We start from the raw sequence: 8,139 nt of genomic DNA on the forward strand, positions 1-8,139 counted from the left end.
GGAACGTCCAAAGCACTCCCTTTATGAGAGCAAGCTCAAAAGTTCTGCTACATGTCTTGATTACAGAGCCCAACGCCAACGGGAACACCTCTATCAAGCACGGTGCGATAACGTTCTTTTATTATTCCTCGGGTAGCTCAACATTCTGGTGGGGCGTTAATGGACGCGTAACTAAAACAAATCGTGAAATTAAGTAAACAAGTACTGATGAATTTGAACTCACTGGAACGTCCAAAGCACTCCCTTTATGAGAGCAAGCTCAAACGTTCTGCTACATGTCTTGATTACAGAGCCCAACGCCAACGGGAACACCTCTATCAACGAGGGTGCGATAACGTTCTTTTATTATTCCTCGGGTAGCTCAACATTCTGGTGGGGCGTTAATGGACGCGTAACTAAAACAAATCGTGAAATTAAGTAAACAAGTACTGATGAATTTGAACTCACTGGAACGTCCAAAGCACTCCCTTTATGAGAGGAAGCTCAAAAGTTCTGCTACATGTCTTGATTACAGAGCCCAACGCCAACGGGAACACCTCTATCAACGACGGTGCGATAACGTTCTTTTATTATTCCTCGGGTAGCTCAACATTCTGGTGGGGCGTTAATGGACGCGTAACTAAAACGAATCGTGAAATTAAGTAAACAAGTACTGATGAATTTGAACTCACTGGAACGTCCAAAGCACTCCCTTTATGAGAGGAAGCTCAAAAGTTCTGCTACTACGTCTTGATTACAGAGCCCAACGCCAACGGGAACACCTCTATCAACGACGGTGCGATAACGTTCTTTTATTATTCCTCGGGTAGCTCAACATTCTGGTGGGGCGTTAATGGACGCGTAACTAAAACAAATCGTGAAATTAAGTAAACAAGTACTGATGAATTTGAACTCACTGGAACGTCCAAAGCACTCCCTTTATGAGAGGAAGCTCAAAAGTTCTGCTACTACGTCTTGATTACAGAGCCCAACGCCAACGGGAACACCTCTATCAACGACGGTGCGATAACGTTCTTTTATTATTCCTCGGGTAGCTCAACATTCTGGTGGGGCGTTAATGGACGCGTAACTAAAACAAATCGTGAAATTAAGTAAACAAGTACTGATGAATTTGAACTCACTGGAACGTCCAAAGCACTCCCTTTATGAGAGGAAGCTCAAAAGTTCTGCTACATGTCTTGATTACAGAGCCCAACACCAACGGGAACACCTCTATCAACGACGGTGCGATAACGTTCTTTTATTATTCCTCGGGTAGCTCAACATTCTGGTGGGGCGTTAATGGACGCGTAACTAAAACAAATCGTGAAATTAAGTAAACAAGTACTGAAGAATTTGAACTCACTGGAACGTCCAAAGCACTCCCTTTATGAGAGGAAGCTCAAAAGTTCTGCTACATGTCTTGATTACAGAGCCCAACGCCAACGGGAACACCTCTATCAACGACGGTGCGATAACGTTCTTTTATTATTCCTCGGGTAGCTCAACATTCTTGTGGGGCGTTAATGGACGCGTAACTAAGACAAATCGTGAAATTAAGTAAACAAGTACTGATGAATTTGAACTCACTGGAACGTCCAAAGCACTCACTTTATGAGAGGAAGCTCAAAAGTTCTGCTACTACGTCTTGATTACAGAGCCCAACGCCAACGGGAACACCTCTATCAACCACGGTGCGATAATGTTCTTTTATTATTCCTCGGGTAGCTCAACATTCTTGTGGGGCGTTAATGGACGCGTAACTAAAACAAATCGTGAAATTAAGTAAACAAGTACTGATGAATTTGAACTCACTGGAACGTCCAAAGCACTCACTTTATGAGAGGAAGCTCAAAAGTTCTGCTACACCTCTTGATTACAGAGCCCAACGCCAACGGGAACACCTCTATCAACCACGGTGCGATAATGTTCTTTTATTATTCCTCGGGTAGCTCAACATTCTTGTGGGGCGTTAATGGACGCGTAACTAAAACAAATCGATGAAATTAAGTAAACAAGTACTGATGAATTTGAACTCACTGGAACGTCCAAAGCACTCACTTTATGAGAGGAAGCTCAAAAGTTCTGCTACACGTCTTGATTACAGAGCCCAACGCCAACGGGAACACCTCTGTCAACCACGGTGCGATAATGTTCTTTTATTATTCCTCGGGTAGCTCAACATTCTTGTGGGGCGTTAATGGACGCGTAACTAAAACAAATCGTGAAATTAAGTAAACAAGTACTGATGAATTTGAACTCACTGGAACGTCCAAAGCACTCACTTTATGAGAGGAAGCTCAAAAGTTCTGCTACACGTCTTGATTACAGAGCCCAACGCCAACGGGAACACCTCTATCAACCACGGTGCGATAATGTTCTTTTATTATTCCTCGGGTAGCTCAACATTCTTGTGGGGCGTTAATGGACGCGTAACTAAAACAAATCGTGAAGTTAAGTAAACAAGTACTGATGAATTTGAACTCACTGGAACGTCCAAAGCACTCACTTTATGAGAGGAAGCTCAAAAGTTCTGCTACATGTCTTGATTACAGAGCCCAACGCCAACGGGAACACCTCTATCAACCACGGTGCGATAATGTTCTTTTATTATTCCTCGGGTAGCTCAACATTCTTGTGGGGCGTTAATGGACGCGTAACTAAAACAAATCGTGAAATTAAGTAAACAAGTACTGATGAATTTGAACTCACTGGAACGTCCAAAGCACTCACTTTATGAGAGGAAGCTCAAAAGTTCTGCTACTACGTCTTGATTACAGAGCCCAACGCCAACGGGAACACCTCTATCAACCACGGTGCGATAATGTTCTTTTATTATTCCTCGGGTAGCTCAACATTCTTGTGGGGCGTTAATGGACGCGTAACTAAAACAAATCGTGAAATTAAGTAAACAAGTACTGATGAATTTGAACTCACTGGAACGTCCAAAGCACTCACTTTATGAGAGGAAGCTCAAAAGTTGTGCTACATGTCTTGATTACAGAGCCCAACGCCAACGGGAACACCTCTATCAACCACGGTGCGATAATGTTCTTTTATTATTCCTCGGGTAGCTCAACATTCTTGTGGGGCGTTAATGGACGCGTAACTAAAACAAATCGTAAAATTAAGTAAACAAGTACTGATGAATTTGAACTCACTGGAACGTCCAAAGCACTCACTTTATGAGAGGAAGCTCAAAAGTTCTGCTACACGTCTTGATTACAGAGCCCAACGCCAACGGGAACACCTCTATCAACCACGGTGCGATAATGTTCTTTTATTATTCCTCGGGTAGCTCAACATTCTTGTGGGGCGTTAATGGACGCGTAACTAAAACAAATCGTAAAATTAAGTAAACAAGTACTGATGAATTTGAACTCACTGGAACGTCCAAAGCACTCACTTTATGAGAGGAAGCTCAAAAGTTCTGCTACACGTCTTGATTACAGAGCCCAACGCCAACGGGAACACCTCTATCAACCACGGTGCGATAATGTTCTTTTATTATTCCTCGGGTAGCTCAACATTCTTGTGGGGCGTTAATGGACGCGTAACTAAAACAAATCGTGAAATTAAGTAAACAAGTACTGATGAATTTGAACTCACTGGAACTTCCAAAGCACTCACTTTATGAGAGGAAGCTCAAACGTTCTGCTACACGTCTTGATTACAGAGCCCAACGCGAACGGGAACACCCCTATCAACCACGGTGCGATAATGTTCTTTTATTATTCCTCGGGTAGCTCAACATTCTTGTGGGGCGTTAATGGACGCGTAACTAAAACAAATCGTGAAATTAAGTAAACAAGTACTGATGAATTTGAACTCACTGGAACGTCCAAAGCACTCACTTTATGAGAGGAAGCTCAAAAGTTCTGCTACTACGTCTTGATTACAGAGCCCAACGCCAACGGGAACACCTCTATCAACCACGGTGCGATAATGTTCTTTTATTATTCCTCGGGTAGCTCAACATTCTTGTGGGGCGTTAATGGACGCGTAACTAAAACAAATCGTGAAATTAAGTAAACAAGTACTGATGAATTTGAACTCACTGGAACGTCCAAAGCACTCACTTTATGAGAGGAAGCTCAAAAGTTCTGCTACATGTCTTGATTACAGAGCCCAACGCCAACGGGAACACCTCTATCAACCACGGTGCGATAATGTTCTTTTATTATTCCTCGGGTAGCTCAACATTCTTGTGGGGCGTTAATGGACGCGTAACTAAAACAAATCGTGAAATTAAGTAAACAAGTACTGATGAATTTGAACTCACTGGAACGTCCAAAGCACTCACTTTATGAGAGGAAGCTCAAAAGTTCTGCTACACGTCTTGATTACAGAGCCCAACGCCAACGGGAACACCTCTATCAACCACGGTGCGATAATGTTCTTTTATTATTCCTCGGGTAGCTCAACATTCTTGTGGGGCGTTAATGGACGCGTAACTAAAACAAATCGTGAAATTAAGTAAACAAGTACTGATGAATTTGAACTCACTGGAACTTCCAAAGCACTCACTTTATGAGAGGAAGCTCAAAAGTTCTGCTACACGTCTTGATTACAGAGCCCAACGCCAACGGGAACACCTCTATCAACCACGGTGCGATAATGTTCTTTTATTATTCCTCTGGTAGCTCAACATTCTTGTGGGGCGTTAATGGACGCGTAACTAAAACAAATCGTGAAATTAAGTAAACAAGTACTGATGAATTTGAACTCACTGGAACGTCCAAAGCACTCACTTTATGAGAGGAAGCTCAAAAGTTCTGCTACTACGTCTTGATTACAGAGCCCAACGCCAACGGGAACACCTCTATCAACCACGGTGCGATAATGTTCTTTTATTATTCCTCGGGTAGCTCAACATTCTTGTGGGGCGTTAATGGACGCGTAACTAAAACAAATCGTGAAATTAAGTAAACAAGTACTGATGAATTTGAACTCACTGGAACGTCCAAAGCACTCACTTTATGAGAGGAAGCTCAAAAGTTCTGCTACATGTCTTGATTACAGAGCCCAACGCCAACGGGAACACCTCTATCAACCACGGTGCGATAATGTTCTTTTATTATTCCTCGGGTAGCTCAACATTCTTGTGGGGCGTTAATGGACGCGTAACTAAAACAAATCGTGAAATTAAGTAAACAAGTACTGATGAATTTGAACTCACTGGAACGTCCAAAGCACTCACTTTATGAGAGGAAGCTCAAAAGTTCTGCTACACGTCTTGATTACAGAGCCCAACGCCAACGGGAACACCTCTATCAACCACGGTGCGATAATGTTCTTTTATTATTCCTCGGGTAGCTCAACATTCTTGTGGGGCGTTAATGGACGCGTAACTAAAACAAATCGTGAAATTAAGTAAACAAGTACTGATGAATTTGAACTCACTGGGACGTCAAAGCACTCACTTTATGAGAGGAAGCTCAAAAGTTCTGCTACATGTCTTGATTACAGAGCCCAACGCCAACGGGAACACCTCTATCAACCACGGTGCGATAATGTTCTTTTATTATTCCTCGGCTAGCTCAACATTCTTATGAGGCGTTAATGGACGCGTAACTAAAACAAATCGTGAAATTAAGTAAATAAGTACTGATAAATTTGAACTCACTGGAACGTCCAAAGCACTCACTTTATGAGAGGAAGCTCAAAAGTTCTGCTACATGTCTTGATTACAGAGCCCAACGCCAACGGGAACACCTCTATCAACCACGGTGCGATAACGTTCTTTTATTATTCCTCGGGTAGCTCAACATTCTTGTGGGGCGTTAATGGACGCGTAACTAAAACAAATCGTGAAATTAAGTAAACAAGTACTGATGAATTTGAACTCACTGGAACGTCCAAAGCACTCACTTTATGAGAGGAAGCTCAAAAGTTCTGCTACATGTCTTGATTACAGAGCCCAACGCCAACGGGAACACCTCTATCAACCACGGTGCGATAATGTTCTTTTATTATTCCTCGGGTAGCTCAACATTCTTGTGGGGCGTTAATGGACGCGTAACTTAAAACAAATCGTGAATTTAAGTAAACAAGTACTGATGAATTTGAACTCACTGGAACGTCCAAAGCACTCACTTTATGAGAGGAAGCTCAAAAGTTCTGCTACACGTCTTGATTACAGAGCCCAACGCCAACGGGAACACCTCTATCAACCACGGTGCGATAATGTTCTTTTATTATTCCTCGGGTAGCTCAACATTCTTGTGGGGCGTTAATGGACGCGTAACTAAAACAAATCGTGAAATTAAGTAAAAAGTACTGATGAATTTGAACTCACTGGAACGTCCAAAGCACTCACTTTATGAGAGGAAGCTCAAAAGTTCTGCTACACGTCTTGATTACAGAGCCCAACTCCAACGGGAACACCTCTATCAACCACGGTGCGATAATGTTCTTTTATTATTCCTCGGGTAGCTCAACATTCTTGTGGGGCGTTAATGGACGCGTAACTAAAACAAATCGTGAAATTAAGTAAACAAGTACTGATGAATTTGAACTCACTGGAACGTCCAAAGCACTCACTTTATGAGAGGAAGCTCAAAAGTTCTGCTACACGTCTTGATTACAGAGCCCAACGCCAACGGGAACACCTCTATCAACCACGGTGCGATAATGTTCTTTTATTATTCCTCGGGTAGCTCAACATTCTTGTGGGGCGTTAATGGACGCGTAACTTAAAACAAATCGTGAATTTAAGTAAACAAGTACTGATGAATTTGAACTCACTGGGACGTCCAAAGCACTCACTTTATGAGAGGAAGCTGAAAAGTTCTGCTACACGTCTTGATTACAGAGCCCAACGCCAACGGGAACACCTCTATCAACCACGGTGCGATAATGTTCTTTTATTATTCCTCGGGTAGCTCAACATTCTTGTGGGGCGTTAATGGACGCGTAACTAAAACAAATCGTGAAATTAAGTAAACAAGTACTGATGAATTTGAACTCACTGGAACGTCCAAAGCACTCACTTTATGAGAGGAAGCTCAAAAGTTCTGCTACACGTCTTGATTACAGAGCCCAACGCCCACGGGAACACCTCTATCAACCACGGTGCGATAATGTTCTTTTATTATTCCTCGGGTAGCTCAACATTCTTGTGGGGCGTTAATGGACGCGTAACTAAAACAAATCGTGAAATTAAGTAAACAAGTACTGATGAATTTGAACTCACTGGGACGTCCAAAGCACTCACTTTATGAGAGGAAGCTGAAAAGTTCTGCTACACGTCTTGATTACAGAGCCCAACGCCAACGGGAACACCTCTATCAACCACGGTGCGATAATGTTCTTTTATTATTCCTCGGGTAGCTCAACATTCTTGTGGGGCGTTAATGGACGCGTAACTAAAACAAATCGTGAAATTAAGTAAACAAGTACTGATGAATTTGAACTCACTGGAACGTCCAAAGCACTCACTTTATGAGAGGAAGCTCAAAAGTTCTGCTACACGTCTTGATTACAGAGCCCAACTCCAACGGGAACACCTCTATCAACCACGGTGCGATAATGTTCTTTTATTATTCCTCGGGTAGCTCAACATTCTTGTGGGGCGTTAATGGACGCGTAACTAAAACAAATCGTGAAATTAAGTAAACAAGTACTGATGAATTTGAACTCACTGGAACGTCCAAAGCACTCACTTTATGAGAGGAAGCTCAAAAGTTCTGCTACATGTCTTGATTACAGAGCCCAACGCCAACGGGAACACCTCTATCAACCACGGTGCGATAATGTTCTTTTATTATTCCTCGGGTAGCTCAACATTCTTGTGGGGCGTTAATGGACGCGTAACTAAAACAAATCGTGAAATTAAGTAAACAAGTACTGATGAATTTGAACTCACTGGAACGTCCAAAGCACTCACTTTATGAGAGGAAGCTCAAAAGTTCTGCTACACGTCTTGATTACAGAGCCCAACGCCAACGGGAACACCTCTATCAACCACGGTGCGATAATGTTCTTTTATTATTCCTCGGGTAGCTCAACATTCTTGTGGGGCGTTAATGGACGCGTAACTAAAACAAATCGTGAAATTAAGTAAACAAGTACTGATGAATTTGAACTCACTGGAACGTCCAAAGCACTCACTTTATGAGAGGAAGCTCAAAAGTTCTGCTACACGTCTTGATTACAGAG

Source organism: Ixodes scapularis, unplaced genomic scaffold, assembly GCF_016920785.2.
Source record: "Ixodes scapularis isolate PalLabHiFi unplaced genomic scaffold, ASM1692078v2 PGA_scaffold12__126_contigs__length_90152505, whole genome shotgun sequence".
Lineage (NCBI taxonomy): Eukaryota > Metazoa > Arthropoda > Arachnida > Ixodida > Ixodidae > Ixodes > Ixodes scapularis.